This window comes from Falco naumanni, chromosome 8 (assembly GCF_017639655.2).
Source record: "Falco naumanni isolate bFalNau1 chromosome 8, bFalNau1.pat, whole genome shotgun sequence".
Classification (NCBI taxonomy): Eukaryota; Metazoa; Chordata; class Aves; order Falconiformes; family Falconidae; genus Falco; species Falco naumanni.
Window position 1 is genome coordinate 63,163,318 of NC_054061.1, and position 19,169 is coordinate 63,182,486.

The following is a 19,169-nucleotide window of genomic DNA, read 5'->3' on the forward strand; positions in this document are numbered from 1 at the left end:
AGTGAGCATCAGGTTTTGATTTAGCTAACATCGTAACATCATGCACTGTAGCTAGGAAAGTAGCACTGGGCTTTGATTCTTGGTGGCAGCAGAGTCTTGGGTGTCATAGTTGAGGTGTTTTGGTCTTCCGTAAACAGTCATGACTTCACTTGCTATGCTGCATAGCTCGAGTTAAAATAAATGTTAAAGGTTCCCATAAAAGCTTGCAAAGGCTGGACTAAAACGGCATGGTGTGTCAAATGTGAGGCAGCTTCAAATATGCTGCAGTCCAGCTTTTCAGTCTGCTGTCATGGCTCAGGGATTCCATGAAAACAGTGTCAATGGTTTCTGCTTCGCGTGCTGCACCGCTCGTTCAAGCAAGGAAACTGAGTATCTGAAAACTAAATAGTTATCTAATATTTTTAATCTTAAAATTTAGGATGGAAAGATGACCAAAAGAACTGGCTAAATGATGTTGCAGAGAGGAATGAACAGTGCTAGTGCTGCTGTCCCTTTGGGCCACTCTCGGGAAACCTCAGGGGGCTCACTGCTGGTTCAGGCTCTGTGTGTCTTGGGGAAAACAAAGAAAGGTACCACATTTGAGTGTTTGAGTAGCGCTTGTTTGTAAAACAAAGCGCCCTTTCCGGCAATAGGCATTGCTCCAGTTCCAGGACTACAGCACTGGAGCTGAAATTACATGTTATAAATACAGTTTGTCATACGTTTATACGGTGCCAGTCAGCAGCTTTACATGTAGGTTTTGTTTCCTGTAAATCTAGAATGAAAATATTTTGGTGGATTTGAAGTTTAGCAAATTGTTAACATAAACACATGGTAATGGTAAGAAAATTCTCTAAGCTTCTGCAAAAACAAAGTACCCATGCTTTTGGACCTATCACAGTCTCCCTCTGTATTTAGTTCGTATTATTTATTCTCTTTTATGTATGCTTTTACCTACAGTGGTATCTTGCTTGTTTATTTTACTTTGACTTTTTAGGGGATGGGGTTTGTGCTTAATTTATTTGTAGAGAACAGGCTGGTACGTGCGGCTCAGCGTGTCTGGAGCCTCAGCCCCGGCCTTCGTTCCGTAACAGCTTCACTCGCCCACCACCCTTCCCGACGCCAGTTACGCTTTTCCTACAGCTGACCCACAGGAGGGGCGTGGGCCCCAAAAGAGCAAAGGACAAACTTCTACATAGGGGCAAAACATGAACAACTCGCTCTTAATGTTTTACCTAAATCCCCTTACCACAGAAACAGAAAGGTATTTCTGCACGCAGAACTGTCATTATGAGTAAACTGGACTTGGTAATTACGGTAATTACGGGCTAATAACATGAACGTGAGCAAATGGAGGCAAAGCACAGAGGCAATGTGTTGCGGCAGACAGTGCCTGATTTGGGGAATATCTATGCTGCCTGCTTTTCTGCAACAACTTCTGGCAGCTGAAAGCAATGAAACACCTTGCTGCTCCCAATGAAATACACACAGAAATTTTCTATGATGACTCGAAGAAATTAAAAGCGAACGCAATTTTCTTGAAGGGGTGAGAGGGCACGGAGCCTTTCCTGGTGTGCAGAGGTCTCTATGGGAAAGCAAGCAAGCCATGCGTTTAACGACAGCTGTGCGTTAGTGCTCAATGGTAGCTGTTGGCTCTATCTTTTATACTTTTCTCTTCGATTGTTATGAAAAATATCTGTCGAAACATGAGAAACAAAACCAGCTTTGAAGTTTAATCCAGAGTTTATTGAAGTGAGCATATTAATTTTAGTAGGTTTCGCAGGAGCTGTTTGGCACACTGCGCTCCTCGTGGAGCCGTGTATTTGGGAGCAGCAGGCGTATGCCCCTCTGCAACTAGAGGGCCCTACATGCTGCTAACAAATAAAGAAAGAAACAGTGTCATCGTGGTTCGGGCTGAATTCAGTGTGTATGAAACATCTCATAAAAAAGCAGATTTGTTGTGGTGTTACGGTGGTTGTTAGGGTGTCATGTGCCTGGCAGAGAGCAAGACTTTTTTTTTTTTTTTTTTTTAACATGTATGCAGTGCACCTACAGAAATCACGTGGCTTTCAAAATGTCTGGCTTTAGCATCTAGGACTTCTCCAGAAATGGCAGAATCTGGAAAAGCTCTAAATGCTCATGACAGGAAACATTCCCCCAGCCACCTTTCACACGTCCTGCCACGTTCTACCTTCCATGACAAATGCTCGTGTCCTTATTTGGTGTATGGTCACGACCACATTTTTCAGTAATGATTGTGACATGCAAAGGACATGATTCAGCAAGACCCTAAAGCATGTGCCTCACTCCCAGCACATTTACATTCCCATTGATTTGCAAGGAGCTACTAAGCAACTGAGTAAATACTTGCCTGAGTAAAGCCAGCAATATTTTTAAAACTCTGGAGGTAGAGTCTGATCAAGGGTAAGTACCACATTCCTTTATAAACTTGTTTTATCATCATTTTCGGGAAAAAGTTAAAGCAAGCACACTTCCTTTAGGTTCACTAGGTGACTACTGGAAATGATTGCTTCAGGGTAATAGAAACCAAATAATCTTTTTTCCACATTCTCTTGGAACTCCACCAGGCACAAGCACAATGGGGGGTGGAGGAGGAAAGCCTCACATCCCATTGTCTCCACAGGACTCGCTGTTCCCTACGGAAAGTCAGTGTCGCTTTTTCCAATGCCTTACAGATTTGTCAGAGGGAGAGTGCCTTTCTGCCAAAGATAATCTATGTGTTTTGAGTGTGAGTGAAGAAGAAAACTGTGCCACTCACACCTGGCTTGCTTGTGTTGTAAGCACTTCAGCAATCATTCCTGCCTTGTAGTTCATGGGTGTTTTGCAGTACTTAAGACCACATCGTATTAAACCCTAGCTTCAAACATCTCAGCAAAGCAGTATTGCTGTACCTGTCTCAAAATGGTCTACAACATTTTTTTATACCTTTTCTTTCTTTCGTTCTTTTTTTTCTTTTAAAGATCAATGTTGAAGTAAGTTCTCTAAAAACGCTGAGGAGGGCAGCTTTTTCTGTGGGAGGTTTCTGGTGTCTGGCTTTGCTCCTCCTAGAACATGACAAAGTGGAGCTCAAGGAAAACATATTTTTTTTGCCTCCTCTCTGAACTTATATTGGCAACATGCTTTTTTTTCTGAAAACAGACAAGAGTTTCAAGACCATACAAATATTATTGCTAAATTTGAATCCCCTGAAAATAAAGTCAGGCTAAAGCAAACAAAGTCCATTGAGGAGAAGCTGGTTTTATCAGTGCATTAACTGCAGCGATGCTACAAAAGGCAGTTCCAGTGCATGTTCACTAAGCAAGCATCAGATAGGAAAGGGTTCTCAAGCTGCCTCTTCCTGTATGATATTAAAGGAAAACTGTTTCAAAACTTAATTCTGGGAAGATTATTCCTCATCAGTATCTCGGAAACAGAATACATATATTCTGTGTCCTCTACATCACCAGGGCATAGCTGTCAGAGCGATGCTATGTAGTAACAGTCCATGGTGAGAGACTTCAAAGGCCTGCAGTGAGAAGTGACTGGGTGGTGGAGAGAGATAAGACAGCTTAAGTTTTATATTTGAGCCCTTATCAGCAACAGATTTGTTCTTCGTACTGATTCCTCTGTACTTGTCGCTCTTCGGTTATAATTCCACCTTGGCAAGTGCTGCCGCAGAGGAACCATCAGCACTAGTTTAAGTACTGTGTTTCCCGACCTTCAAAAAAAATAATTTAAATGACAATCTGGTAATGTCCTAACACCAATGCGACTTTTCTGGAGCTGCATTGGTAATAGCAGTAGGAGGAACTGGAGGAGAGAAGAAAGAGTCAAAGAGGGAAGACCACTTCAGAGGAGGAAATTATTTTAGACCATCTCCCAGACTGAATATGTTTGATTTGTGGCATTTCAAGGCAGTGGTCTGTTTGTGACCTTGACCATCCCTGTCTTGTACACACGTTGCCACCACCACAGACAACCAATGCAGGGGGGGGGTTGACAGCATTAAAGAGAAAGACTGGTTTTGGAAAAAACAAAATGTGCACACAGCACCAGGAGCCTGCTGGCAATGATTTCTCCTATTCTTCTATTACACTAAAATATCTTGGTTTCATAGGCCATACAAAAAGAAAAAAATATTTTAAAAAATCCACCCATAAGCCCTACCCCAGCAGAAGTTATTGAATACAGAAGCAGTATGCTGCTCTTCTCTGCTCCACCTAAAAAGTGGATGTGTCATTTACATTGGCAAATGTTTTCCAGCTGCCTCAACAGCTGGAAATTCAACAGATTCGGCTCTGTTGAAGTGTACGCTGTCGGGAAAGGACATGGCAATGCTGTCCCCAGACGGAACAGAATTGCTGGCCAGGATTCCTACATCTGGAAACCAGAATATCTGTCTCTGGGACCTCTGCACAGATGTGACCATACATTTAAGTCATGTTGGAAAAAAGCAGGGTCCTTTTGCTGAGATTCTTGAAAATGTAAACTACTCCTTGATGAAGACTCAATCATCTCTGAAAAGGTTTCTGTGGGCAAGTTATTTTCACTCTGTGTGTCAGACTTCAGTAAAGCAGATTTTTCTGAGGACAGGAGAGCAGAGTTGCGTGTTGCCTTTATTTAGATGGCATTATACCCCAAAACGGCTGGGTGGCCTTGCTGGTGGTTGCAGCAAGGCAGAAAGCTGGGGGCTGCCCGAGGAAGAGAGACCTGCTCTGGGACCAGTGAACAGACAGAGATGTTTTGGGGCAATTCCATCCGTCTCTGCCAAACTCTTGATGTCTTGTTATTTCCTCCTCCCTCAGCTGTCTGAACAATTGCTGATCAGGTTATATTAGTATGAAGACCAGGTTATATTAGTGTGAAGACGGACTCTCTGTGTCTTTTGCCCTCAGGAGATCATTGACTTTTGAAATGAATGCTGGTTCTGTGCTGCTTTGCACTGCAACACAAGTAGCATGGGGGGGGGGGGGGGGGGGGGGGGGGGGGGGGCGGGGAAGAAGAAGTTGCAGTAATTTTGATCCACCCCACCCTGCCCTGCAAAAATCGCTCTTCTCTGCATTACATTTTGGGTTACAATTAAAATTATGAGCAGTAACCTCTGAAAAATACCCTGCTGCTGCTTCACTGTTTGCAGGAACTGGGGCTTGCAGACTGCACACGCCGCAGAGCTCAACAGCTACAAGTTGTGTGCAGCCATTTGCAGGGTCCTCCTGTGAAAACAGCAGCTCTGGTTTTAAAAACTGGAGCGCTACAATAATATTGTTTTTACTAGCTCACGGTTCAATATCAATATAATAATAAACAAGAAAACCCTGTTCAAACAGCTCCTTAAAAATACAGTTTAAAAAAGAAACTGCACAGATAGCAACTATTCCTGTTGAGGGAAGTGGCTACAGGACACGCAGTCTGTCCCTCCTGTAAATGGGGAAGAGGAGAAAGAGAGAAATCACAAGAATCAGGCACTGCTGCGGTGAATGATCAGGCTGGCGCTCAGCATCGTGGTGTAAGTGGCCTCGCTGTTCTGTAAGGCGTGCGTGCTGCCCTCAGGAAGGGGGTGCCTGCCCGAGATCCAGGCACGTCATGGCTGGCAGTTCATTTTCTGATTCACTGCTGTTTGGAAGCTGCATAACCAAGTTTATTTTTGTATAATTAGTGATAGCTGTGGTACCATTAGTATCTTTTGAGATAATGGGGGTGAAATTTGTATACTTCTTTTAGGGTGTGACGTGCAGATTACATTAAAACTGAAGCCCCCTTGGAAAAACAGCAATGAATTCTTGTCATTCTTACACTATGAATTTTGACACACCCTGTAATATAATGTTATCCCAGAATCACGCTTTCCAAACTAAGTACTTTTCGGTCATTTCAGATAAATTTAACTCAAACTCCGTGAGTTGGTTTTTAGGGTAAGACTCTCCCAGCACCTGGTTGCTGCTTCACATGGGAACGTGGCGATGCACCAGCCCAGCCCAGGTACATACAAGCCAGAGAGCCCCAAGCAGTCTCTCTTCAAGTAACTGGCTTGCCTAAAATATTTTTATTCCAAGCTTCTTTGCAAATGATTAGTAAGTATTGACTTAAATTTTAGCTTCTATTCAGTTTGAAGAAACAGTGCCTTGAAGCTCCTGTGTACAATTTCCTTATTTTCATTACATATATTGATTTGCGAAAGGATATTGCGTTGTGCTTCAGGAACTTACTCTCAGAATTTTAGTGAGCTGGAAATTTGATAGATGACAGGCTTTCAAACCTCAGGTTTCACTTGCAATTTATCCAGTGGATTTGTCTCTCATACATTTAATATTTAATTAACAGAAAAGTAATTCTGCAAATGGGAAAGAAATGGCAGTGTTTACCCAGCTACAAAGACTTATACTAAACTACCTGCAAAAAAAGCAGAGAACGACGATTCTCTGATGTGAATGCTGTTCAAAGTAAGGCTGTGATTCAAATAGCTGCGTTAAGGTACTAGGGTTAGGAAACTGCCTAAGTGGTCTAACAGCCCAAAACTACTGTGAGGCTGTGTTTGGTGAGAGCCACTAGCCACACACTTCCATGTATGAACAGGGACAGGGTGAAGCACCTTCATGGGTCATTTTTTCTTCTAAGAAATAGCTAAGCAACCTCAGCATAACTTGTACTGAAAAGCTGTTCAGAAGTTACACGGATACCACCTCGCATGTTTAGAGAAAGCCACCTGTTGGAAGCAGTTCCACAAGCAGACATATTTATTGAGAGATGGCACCGTGATTAAATGAAAAAATAAGTATCAGTTTGCTCCCGAGACCTTGAATTTTGCCCCTACCTGTCCAAAAGGCAGTAGTATTTGTTTTCTTTTTCAATTATTTTTCAGCCTTGAATTACAACACTGCATGCTTGTGGAGCATTTTGGTATACATTCGATAACGTAAACCTGTTATAAAGAACAGCTTTTTTGTTCAACATTTTATTTTAAATATTCTTTGAATGCTCTGCTTTACCAACAAAAGGCATGAACTCAAATTTGTCTGGTTTTCTTGGAGAAGTCCATGATAATTTCATTAGAGCTACCACAGAGGCTCATCTGAGTTTACCCTTTGTGTGTATGGGAATGAATTTGTAGTGTTATTTCTAAAGTGCGAGGTAAGAGATACAAGGAGGGAAGCTTACCTGAGCGGGGTGGGAAGACCATACATAGTGTGTATGAAATCAAGCATTTTCAAACATAACTTTCTTTTTTCTTCCCAATTTCAGCATTGAAAAAAGTGGCATTAAGTTTGTCTCAGGCAGGTTTGCTTCCCCTGAGTTTGACAGGCTGTTAGTTACCTCAGCAATGTTGCTCCGACCCAACCATTGCAGAAATGGCTTTATTTTCTCTCTGCTGGCTCATTGGCATTCCCACCCCTGCGTCTTCTCGGAGCTCCCTCAATGCTCTAATACACAGCAAAGACATCGCCTGACAGGTCAGCAGAGACACGTGGCCACATCCCCTCTTTCACAAGCAGTCTCGCTAGTCCCACGCTTGCTTGAGAAAATGCTTCAAAACTTCTCTTCCTTTCCTGAAGGATAACGGGATTTAGTCATCATTCTATTACACTACCCTTCTGCTGCTATAGCTTGCTCTCAGTGGAGTTACTACTGGTAATTGCTAACAAGCAATGAGTAAGGTTGCTAAGTTATGCAACGAAAGAGGCCTCCCCATTTCTCTGCTCTTCCCAGCTCCTAGCTGTGTGACATCCACGTGGCCGGTCTCTCCACTTCATTTCACCAGCATTCATCTCTGATTTTCCCATTTCTTGTCATTTAGACCATATTCTACGTGTCCCTATGCTTCATCTTTGTGGATATCAGGTAAAGTTTACTCTCTTCTTCATAGCTGTTTATGCTTATATTCGCATTCTTCCTTGTGTTTGTTGTTAAAACCGTAATTAGCATCCAACTGTGCAGAGCATTTTGGGGCAGCAACATGGAAAAGAAAGCTGCAGCACTGTCATTTGCAGTACCGTCAAATGGTTGTAGTTTCAGATTTGGAAGTCAGGGTGCTCCCTAATGACCTTCATACTATTCCTGGTGCTGGCTTATTTATTTTCTGTAGAAATGGAGGGGGTTGACATGCTTCTACATCATGCAATATAGGTGGAACAAATACAAAAATGTAAATTATGGGGAGGGTGTGACCCAACAACTTCAGTACATGCCAGCATTCCAAAGGTAAGGTCACATCCATCTAACAGCAATGGCACCCTGCAGGCCAGCAGCCTACTGCTCCCTCCAATTCCCATTTATGTGATTATCAGGCATGGAAGGATAAACACAGCTAAGCTTAAGCTAACTCTTTCCATAAACTGTGGGCCAGTTATCAATAATTTTGATTTTTGAGCCTTTCTGTTGATTTTTAGATTTTGCTATTGGTACAGCTGATTTAAAGAAAAGCCAACAAAGCATGTTTCATAATTAGCTTTATTTCTGCAAACAGTATCTTTGTTTGTTTTCCCTGTCAGGGCATGTTCTTGTCTCCTGCCTTCTCTGTAGGTGTCCCTTTGAGGCTTCAGAGCTGTGATAAAGAAGAGATGAGGCTGTACAACACCCTTGCCCATTCATTCAGGCTTAAGTTACAGAAGCATGTCCGCAGTAGCTCGTATTGGCTCTCCTTTCCACTGCTGAAACTTCATAGGCAATTAGTCCCTATTCAAGTATTCAATATTCACATATTCAAAACAAGTAGCTGGTAACTTAAGGATGTCTTGGCTTCCTGGTTCTGCCTGCTGACGATGAAGGAATTGCAGGAGTTTAAAAAGGGTCATTTTCACTTTCATGTGCAACACAGCTGAAAGAAATGGGGAACTTCACCCCAGCTGTCCACTAAAATCTGTCTTTAGAAGAGCTAGGCTTGCGTTACTCAGCTTAGTCTCGGTCATGTATAAAAATAGCCAGTCATCAACTCGGTGGCTGAAAATTGGCAGGGACTGACATAAAAGATACTGGCCTTGATTTTTTCACTTTAATGTGCTCATTGATTCTTTCAAATAACATCAGTGACAGTATCATTGTATTTGTTCATTTTGTTTGAGAAAAGGGTATGAAACAAATTCCTCGGCATGTAAAGAGATTATTACATTAAGGTCAATATTTCCTCTTCAGTCAGGTGGGTCAGTTTTGGAAACAATCCAGTTTGCTTTCATAAGTGTTAAGCCTTTAGAGGAATTTTCAATTTACCCCACCCAGCCAGCTAGCACAGCTTTGTTTAATGTTTTGGACCCTGCCCGGCTCCAGCTGAGAATATCCCGTATTTATTGATACAGAGCTCTGCTACGGATATGGCCGTAAGTTCTTTGTGCTCGCAGTCTGACCCCAGTCATGCACTGAAGGAAGCAACTGAGTGGCCTTTCCCTCCCATCATATCCTTTGGTATGAAGATGAGATCTTTCTGCGACCACTGTGTACAGAAAAGACGCCACAAGCAAGCAGGTGCTTTCAACAGGCAGGAAGGAAGGGAGAAAAACAAATTAACCAGACTCTGCAAGAAAGGAAGAAGGCTGTGACACGCTGTCCTTGCTTTCTAATACCTTCCATTTTGAGCCTTATCCCAGCCCCGCTACCAGCAAATCCCATGGGTCTCAGATCCAACGAAAGGGCTTTTGGCTGCTTTAGACAGCAGGACTGGCAAGTTACGTTTAAAACAAATAATAACAAAACAAAGAGAGAGTATTTAATAAAGTTAAGTTAGCCCAGCAAGAGTTTTCCTGTGGATAAGCTGCACTGACGTTTGCTAGGTTTGCAAAATTAACCAAAGGTCTACAAGTCATGCTGGCTTTTTTCCATATTGCAGAAAAGAGCTTTGTGTGGAACAAATACTTCAGCTATTGCTGCAGCATCACGTCCTTTTGCTCATGTCCTTTGATGTTTAGGTACCCTTAAGTCTAGAGCCAATGAAAAAGGTTTTAATGTCTTTTCACTAAAAATGTCAGCTTGTGTTTCAAAACAAAAAGCCTAGCCCTTTCCCACAAAGAGCCTAGCTCTTCTAAAACAAAGATCTTTAAAACCAGTATCTTGGTTTAGCATGCTAAAAAAACCCAACAAAAAAAACCCAAACAAAAAACCAACCAAAACCCCTCCCAAACCACAAAGATAACCCCAAACCAAAACATGGGCTTCTGTTTAAAATAATTCCCTGTCAGTACTGACACTAGTACCATATTTAAAATTACATAGACTCTGTCATTGGCATCGATATTTTTGCCTCAGAACCTATATATATGCCCGTACATGTCTATATACTTTCCAAACAGGGGGAGTATATACATGTTGTTGTAAGAGAAGAAGCGTAAGATTTGTTTTAAAAAGCAAAACAGCTCAGATGGGTTTCCCTTCTTCTCCCATCTTACAAGTAATGCAACTTTCAAATTATACCTTCCAGTTGGTGCGAAACTAGCTAGATCTACTTTGAATTATCATTGGAATTTATACAGTTGAAACCAATTAGAACTAACTAAACAAATCTGACAAGCCAAGGCTTAAACTAGATCACCCAGTTGAGCAGGAATGTGAAAAAAAGCATATATAGTCTCTATTAAAAGTACCATTTTTATATACAGCGTTGGAGTTAAATAACCTTGGCCTTTAAACTGATTGTGAACAAGCCCAGTAGTCCTGAGGTGGTGAAACCCCACAGAGGACATCCCTGCCTACTTCCAAGCACCAGCTTTAATCACAGAATCACTGCTTGTTCATAGTGATACTTAAGCTCACCCTGATGCTTAAACACCTTCACTAATGTCCTTGCCGTAAGCAAAGTTTTTGCTGCTTCAGCACCCAGTCGCAGTGCCCTCTTACAGAGCCCGGGGACGAGTACGTACCCCGCCACCCAAGGGTGACAGTCAACCTGTGCTCTGCAACTTAAACCTGCACAATACGACTGACCACGTATGGCTACACAGTTAGTACTGCAGTCAATACAAAGAAGAGACAACTGTCAACAGGTCATATTTTGAGATCGAGATTAGGAAATCATGTAACGAGGAAAGAAAATGTCCTCTATATGATTCCCTGATGTTTCACTTCCAACTTCCACAGTTCTTGCTAGTGCACTTCTGAGCAAAGCCTCTTGTAGTAAAGCTCTTTCACTCCTAAGGAAATTGGTAAAAACTGCTGGGCAAGTTGGCATGACAATAGCTGTGCCCTGTAGCCATTCTCTGCCTCCTCGGGCTTAAAGTGGCCACTTCCCATCTCCATGAATCTCTTCACTGAGCTGAATAATATTTGTCGGCCATTGCTAGACAAGAAAAGGCATTTCTGACTCATTCAGGCTCCCAGAATGAATGAGAGGCAAGGACAGAAGCTAGAAGTATGTTTTAAAGAACAGGAAAGAAAATACACATTACACATACACCACAAACCCAGCTATGCTGGCATTCAAACAGATTCTGATTAAATCTTTGGACAAGAAGATTTCAAAGGAAGGAGGAAGTCAATGTTCCAAGCCATTATCTTGACTTTTTCTTGAGGCATCAGTATTTCAAAAGTAAGAAAATTAAGCTGGGTTCTTCAAATAAAAGAGTGAAATTTGCCAGAGAGTACAAAACTTAATTTCAGCAACAAATAGTGACATTTTTCTCCCACTTAAATAGCAGAAGATGTGTGTACACCTTCAACTACTAGCTTTCTAAATGAAATTTCTCTCAGTTAAAATCTTTTTCAATATTATTGTTCCTAATCTCCAAAGAATACTTACAAGAGTCTTACTTCTGCTTACGGTCAGAGGCAATATCAGGATATAAGAACTAAACACATGTGCAGAATTCAGAACTGGGTATAAGAACACAAGCGGAAGCAAACCCCAAATTCCCCTTTTTTTTTTTTTTTTTTTTTTTTTTTCATTTAGCAGCGAGGCAAATGTTGCTTCTAAACAAACCACTTTTGTGTATACGTATATATGTCAGACCTTCCATCCCTCACATGCAGTTAGGTTGTTACAAGGGAAGGCAGGAAGGGCAATCAGCACATGAGGTCTGTCACACGCCAGTCTGACACCAGTTCCCTTCAGGCTGGCACAGCTCTGCAGCCTGCCTGCTCCCGCCTGGCCCCTGGGCCCAGGAGTGCCCCTAGGCAGGACACCATCTTGAGAGGATCCTGCTAAAAGCCACCATCTGCTTTTGCAGCATTGTGCCCCGAGCCCTTCTACATTACTCACAGGATGCACTCCCTCCCTGCGCCCCAATGCACCAGTGTGTACCATGCAGCGGTACTCAGCCAGTAAGTGCCCTGTGAAAGGGTGGGGGGAGACAGTTCTCTTCTAAAAGTATAGTAACATATTGTTCTGTTTGAAGCTTGAAAAGTCAGTCTGGATTTCTTGCATGCATTTATCTCAAGCTAGCAGCGCTCTTGCAGCACTGGCTGCCCTGCTCTGCTACACAGCTTCCCTGCAGCGCGGACAGTTGTTCCCACACGCTTTACAGGGAGCTGCACCCTTCTCAGCTGCCTGCTCTTCATAGTAATGCCTGATTTAATAGTTTTTGTTATGGATGTCTGAAGCTGAGGTATAGAAACTCATACCTTGTTTAACTATTGTGCAGGCAGTTCATCTAAAACATACGCTTTAAAGCTGCGGAAGAGGTAACCTAATTACAAGATAAAATGTACAACTATAGGGAAAATGTTCCGGATACAAACAAGCTTTTCATTGTATCAAGAGAAAGCCATCAGGAGACTACCTAGGAAGGCTGTAGCCTAACTCTAAACACAAACTTAAGACTCTCCTTTCTTAATGGATTCTTAAAGGATACTGCATCTGACAGTGCTGGTGTGCCTACTGATGGTCCCTTCCGGCTGTAAAACACCCAGGTGCACACTGCTGCTGGCGAGGAGGTAGAGAACCCGCTAATACAGAGATTTTTGTCTGGCTGAATCTCTGGGAAGCAGCTACGCAGCATCCCTACCTTCACAGGAAGGTGAAGCTGCCTTCAGAAAGCTTCCTCACCCACTTACCTAACTTTTCCAAGTTTTCTAAATGCAGTAAAACCAGTACAAAATCAATCAAGCCTGAAATTTTAAAGGGCCTTTCTGTATTAAGCATCTTAATTTCCATTCATCCATTGTAGCACTCTTACTAGAATTCTTGATTTTGTTTTTTTAATGAGATTTTTACACTATTTGAATTTCACTCAGAAAAGCTAACAAACCCCAAATGCTCCATTGTATTACCATGTACAATTCACTCTGAAGGAAGACAACACAAAACTGTACGTTTTTTAAAATTCTTTGCACTCGGTGAATTTCTTTCTAGACCAAACAGCAACACAAATCAGCCACGTCTAGTGATCAGCAGTGGGTGTTATGGTAGGCATCTAATGACCAATGTCAGAATCAGATCTGTATTTTATTTGCTGTACAAAAATTCTGGGAGATAAAGGACCTGCTCTGAGGCAGAAATCATTCAAGTCAACATACAAATAATCTGGCGCAACAGTTTTATATAGAACCTTATAACTGCTTTAACAGTCCCTAAAACTGGACCTTGAGCAGAGGCTGTAAAATGTCTGGACTAGTATGTTTGTACTCTAGTGCCTGATTCGGTAAGACATTGGGGAAAAAATGGAGGGAACGTAGGTGTTGATTTTTTTTTTTTTTCATCTCTAAAGAAATACTAAAGAGAGAAAAAGTGTTGGAGGAGATTTGAAATTAGAAAGTCTGTCACTGGGACATAAAAATGATGGGGGGTGGGGGGTGGGGGGAAAGGGAGTAATTGGAAAAGTTCAGTAAAGATTCAGCATCACATACCAGAAGATTGGTGTAGCCTAACACACAAAGCTGTATGGTCTTAGGTCTAGGACCATTTGATAGGTCTACGTCTTTCTCTTAATCAGGTTGTTACACTATCTGCATTATATTGAATATTCATCTTATCTAGAAAAGTTGATTCTGGTCTTCTTTCGCACTATGACTTTGGGATTATGCTTATGTGTTTTTCTGAGTCTTGCAAGTATCACCTTTCTTTTGATTTCTAAACAGTGTTAATCCTTTACATTTTTAGTCTTTTAAACCAGTTTTGTTTTAAGGGGGATGTCACTAGGCAAAGACTGACAGGATGACTTTGGGAGGCCTTGGGGCAGCTAAGCGTGGCTGGAGGTGGGACATGGTGGGGTGGCTGGAGGTGGGACATGGTGGGGTGGCTGGAGGTGGGACATGGTGGGGTGGCTGGAGGTGGGACTCTGGCCAGGCCCAGGCTGTGGGCAGCTGCCCCAACACAGCGCCCGGTGGCAGTGCCAGGTCGGCTCTGCTCGGTAACGCGAGGGTCTGAAAGAAAACTGTACACATCTGTAACAAATGGGGTGGTGGGTGTGTGCTCTGCTTGATGCTTGAAGCCCACTATGGAAACACCAGTTACTTCTGGCGGAAACTGTGGTGAAAATTGTATGCAGATTTCTCAGAAAAAAAAAAATGAAACGGCCTAAAACTGATCTGAAATGTTCCTACAGCTGCACTGCAGCCTTGGAACATGGTTTCTATAAACAACTGTTCCCAGATAAGCCGGTTTCTTTTAAAACATATTTGATGGACGGAAGGACCCCTGTATCTTGTAGGTCCTGCGTTCTAAACCAAGATGTCGCGCGGCAGGGCAGCGTCCCAGCCAGGGGTCCCGTGGGCACAAGGCAGGGTGATGTCGCTTTTCGGTTCCGTAGCTGTTGTCTAGGAGCCCAACGTATCTGGGTGGCGGCTCCCCCTCCAGCGGGGGGTGGGGTGGGGAATATTTATCACCTAGGTACAAGCAAAATCCGTTTCTGCCCCTAGCAAGCCCGGCAGGATTTGCTGGAGGCCGACCGCTGGCGGGCGACGCGCCCCCGCACCCGGCTGCCAGGGCCGAGCCCCGTGCTGGGGAGACCCCCGCTGCGGGCAGGGCCCCGCCGCTGCCCGGGCGGCCCCCGGCGGCAGGCCCGGCTCCCCCGGCAGGGCACGCCGGCAGCCCCGTTCCCCCGCCGGAGCGCGGGCCGCGCCGCCCGGCCGCCATGGCTGGAGTGCTGAGCGCAAGCTGCCGCGGGGAGGGGAGGGGGCAGGCACGCGCTACGCCATTTTCGTAGCCCGCGGTGGGGCCGGGGAGGGGAGGAAATGGCTCCGCATTGGGCCGGGCGGGCGGCGGGGCCGCGCCTGCAGCGCGGTGCGCAGGATGCGTAGGGGAGAGCGCGGGGAGCGCGGGGCGGCCCGGCGTAGCCGCCGTTGGTGAATAGCGTAGCGGCGGCAGGAGCTGCAGGAGGAGGAGGAGGAGGCGCCGCGGCGGTTTGGTACCGAGCGGAGAGGGAGATGCACACGGCACTCGAGTGAGGTAGCTATAAAACCCCATTTGTTTACATTCCCTCCCCCACAAGCGGCCGGCGCGGCGGTGAGGGTGGCGGCCGGCACTGTGCTGCCGGCGGGGGGGGCCCGGCGCGGTGCGGCCCGCGGCAGACGGAGCCGGTGACGGCCGGCGATAGCGGACACCACCTTCCCCGGGATGCGGAGCGGCACGCGGGGGACACGGCCGCCTCATCACGTGGCGGCGGGCCCGGGGCTGCGCGGGTGGGCGAGGGGGGGGTCGGGGGGGCCGTGGCCGGGTCTGCCCTCCTCGGAGGCAGCGGAGCACGAGGCGCCACCGCGGCCCTGGCGCGTCCCCCGCGCCCCCCTTCCTCCCTCCTCCCGTCCGCGGGCCCGCCATGCGGCAGGTAAAGCTCAGTCCTGAGCGGGGGGGAGCGGCGGCGCCCCGGGCCGCAGAGGCAGGGGGGGCTTGTGGCAGTGCCCGGGCCGCTGGGCAGGCGGGGGGGCTCGTGCCAGTGCCCAGGCCCCTGAGGCAGGCGGGGAGGGCTTGTGCCTGTGCCCGGGCCGTCGCCCGGCGGGCCCCGCCGCTGAGGCAGCCCCGCGCCCTGCCCGTTGGCGGGGCGGTGCGGGGTGGCCGGACCCGCTGCCCTGCGGGAGGCGCGCCCCCGCGGCGGGCCCTGTTGGTGCGGGGCCGGCCGGCGGCGGCCGGGTTCCCTGGCTGGCGATACCGCCTGCGGGAGCCGCGCCGGGGCTGAGGCGGCCCCGGGCTCCCCTCAGAGGCGAGAGGGGCGGGAGCCCCCGCCGTGCGCGGGAGCGGGGAGGGAAGGGAGAGCCGGGCCGGGCTGCGCTGCGCCGCGTTGTGCGCGGCTGTTCCGCGGCTTGCGCTGCACCCGTCCGAGACGTGCACGTAACGTGGGAACTTTGGAATAAAACTGCTTTTTAAAATCTTTAGTTATCTTTGTCTTTCTTGGGGAGTCTTCTGTGGAAGCGTTCCTAAAACGCCTGCCTCTGAGCAAGCATTGGCCGAGCTGGAAATAATTCTGGTTTCTCACACTCTTAAGCACTGCATGCCTTTAAGTAAAAATCATCACTTTTTTGCGAAGATAGGATGCCGTACCGTAGTACGGAGGCAGCCTGTGATACGTGGAGCCTAATGCAGCACTGGGAAACGCACGCTGGAAGGCCTGGTGTTCAGAAACATGGAAGCGATTGCATCTAGTTGGCAAAAGTAAAGTGTTCCTTTGGGTCGTTGAAACTGATCTAGTGACATAAAAATAGAAAACTTTCTGTAGAAAAAAAGGTAGTTACTAGGATTTTAAAATTCTGTTTTAACAGGGAACGCACTCAGGTTTTCATTAAGAATGTGCTTTCCATTAGATGCATAGGGGAATAGGTATTTTGTGTGGACAGGCGAGTCATGCTACTCAACTCCAGGAATGAGACTTCCAAATGGTTACTTCATAGACTGATGCTCTGGTATGGTAATGTAAGTACCATGAAAAAGTTCCATGGTTCGCAAGAATATCGAGGCCAGCGTGGCTATAGACTTTCCTAACGTGATTTTTTGATCTAAGATGACTTAAAATAGGACTGCTGGTATTGTCCTGCAGTGGTGCATTTTTACACTACTTTCAAGGCTTGGGTACTTCTGAGGAAAAAAGTATGCAGCTATGCAATCTGTTAAAGAGAATAGGGCCTGTGTATAGACCGTGAATTAATTGTGTTTTGTGATATTAATGGTGGCCGTCCATAGGGGGATGTTCCCTAGTGTCCACAGAAGGTGGGTGTAGAAGGATCGTATGCAATTGCCTACCTGGAATAAGCGACATGAAAGGAGGTTCTGCCTACATTAAAAAAATAAATCACCATTTCTCCAAAATAGTGAGGCTTGTTTTAATTGAAATTCCTTGCTTTCATGTTGGTCTTTGTGCTCTCCAGGTTGGCTTAAATAAAAAACAGGAACTAACTTCGGAGTAGGTATCCAGTCAGTCATAAAACCTGCAATTACAGAGAAGTTGTGGTTTGAAATGGCACAAATAGGCGCACGGGCTTGGCTGTGTTAACAGTTGTTCCTCCCATTAAAAAAAAAAAAAAATAATCAAAATTAGTGAAACTGGATCATCAGGGTAATTCAGGAATGTTTCAGAAAGTTTACGTGAAAAAGCACAGATCCTGGTACTGAATACTGGATACCTGCTTGGGAATACAACTTTTTAATTAGTGGTCTCAAACAGGTTTATGTGCCGTTGTAACAATACCTATGTTCTAGAGTTGCATCTTGAAAAGTCAGCAGGAGAGTGTATGAGTCCATATGGTGCTTGGGCCATACATGTTAATAAACCATTCCTTTCGAATATTGAATAGGAAGCTTTAGTAAGATACGTACTTTTTGTGTAGTTTGACTTACACAAATAAGATAAATGTATATAGATGGAAAAATGAATATAGCTACCCTAGTACAGATTTCCTTTGTGGTCTTCACTAAGTCAGTCAAGCAGGTAATTTAGATACTCTACTCATGTGAATACATTTACTGCAAAGCAATGGCTGATTCTTTTAAGTAGTGCCCAGATCCCATGGACTTCAAGCCTGGGTGTATACAGTCCCAAGGGAGGTATGGTCGGACTTGTTTGCTTTGGCTGTCCACTTATAACATCGTTTGATCATGAGTGTGCCTATTGTAACAACTCTTAGTCCTTTCTCTGTCACCGTTTTTACAGAAGTGGAAGTTTATTTTGAACCTCCGATGGGCACTTGATAAGTCATCGGTGATAAATCAGTCTGGCTTTGGAAACAGTTACGTGTTTTCATCGGATGGAATTACTGAGTTAAAATTATACACAAGCTACTTAAAAGCTAAGCTCCATGAAAGTTTTCCTGTAAGTTAAGATTCAGTCCTTCACTGTGGTGAAACTTAGTGGGAAAGATCGTGGCATCTTCACAAACTCTTCTGCAGAGTCAGGGATGGATGGGCCTAACTGCATCTGTCCACAAGGAAAATTACATCAGAAAAGAAAACCTCATTCAGTTTTCTTCACAGATTGGCTGTCACCTGCCAGAACACTTGCTGGTTTATAGCGTGTTGCGTTATAGCACGTTTGCAGAATTGTCAGACAAACTTATCCTGACTTCTTTCTTAACACATTTTAAAACATCAGTAGAAGTTTCAAAGAAGGAAAGCTTAATGGCAGCTCTGTGTCTTGTGTGGCTGTGCTTTTCACAGCATTGAGCTCTAGGTGCAGGGAGAGTTCTGTGCATACTAAGAATTTATGCCTTTTGGGAACCCGTTTATACCCTAATGTGAAGAAAATCAGTGTTAACTTCCTGTTCTGTGGGAGCCCAACTCAATTTAGTGAGCCATTATTTAAAATAATTTTATCATCTGAAAGGTATTCATCTTTGGGGTGGGCTAGTGAATTTGTCTTAAACGAGAACTAGTCATTTTAGCTTGCTGACAAAGGCGTGAAGTAACACCTGATGCAGAAAGAATTTAGATTGGTTTTAGGTAATTCTTAAATTGCAACTGAGATATTATTTGAAGTACCCCTAATGAAGTCTGGTAAACAAATGTGTACTAATTAGGCAAAGCTAATAAAAACAAATGGATTGTTTTACATTTGAGAAACTGACTGAAATGCTGGAAACCATGTCCTGCCTACATTGTAATCTTCCAAAGAAAGGTACATGCTACATCAGTCCCTGTATTCATAATATTTTACGTGCTGTTGCATCTAATATTTTACGTGCTGTTGCATCAGTGCCACTTCTTTTTTTTTTATGTAGTAGAAATCTGAGGAGCAAAGAAGTTAAAACATCATTGTTTGATGTCATTTGTGTTTTGCCACCTCTTGTGATAATCGATACCAAAAAAAATGGAGGCCAGCATGAAAGATGGGGAAGATGATGATTTCCTGATGGCA

The 19,169-nt window shown here is 44.8% G+C and overlaps 1 protein-coding gene across 4 annotated transcripts in view; it reads left to right on the forward strand.

Moving 5' to 3' along the window:
- Positions 1-2,372: 2,372 nt before the first annotated feature.
- The window catches only part of SLC39A10 (solute carrier family 39 member 10), a 53,605-nt gene continuing 36,808 nt past the window's right edge, over positions 2,373-19,169 (forward strand). For 3 of the 4 annotated variants that reach the window (XM_040603711.1, XM_040603714.1, XM_040603715.1), the window contains exon 1: positions 15,118-15,280. The gene's annotated coding sequence lies outside the window, so the exon portion shown is untranslated. Of the gene's footprint in view, positions 2,404-15,117; positions 15,281-19,169 lie in introns of those variants that run through there. The other variant, XM_040603712.1, reaches the window with a different exon arrangement.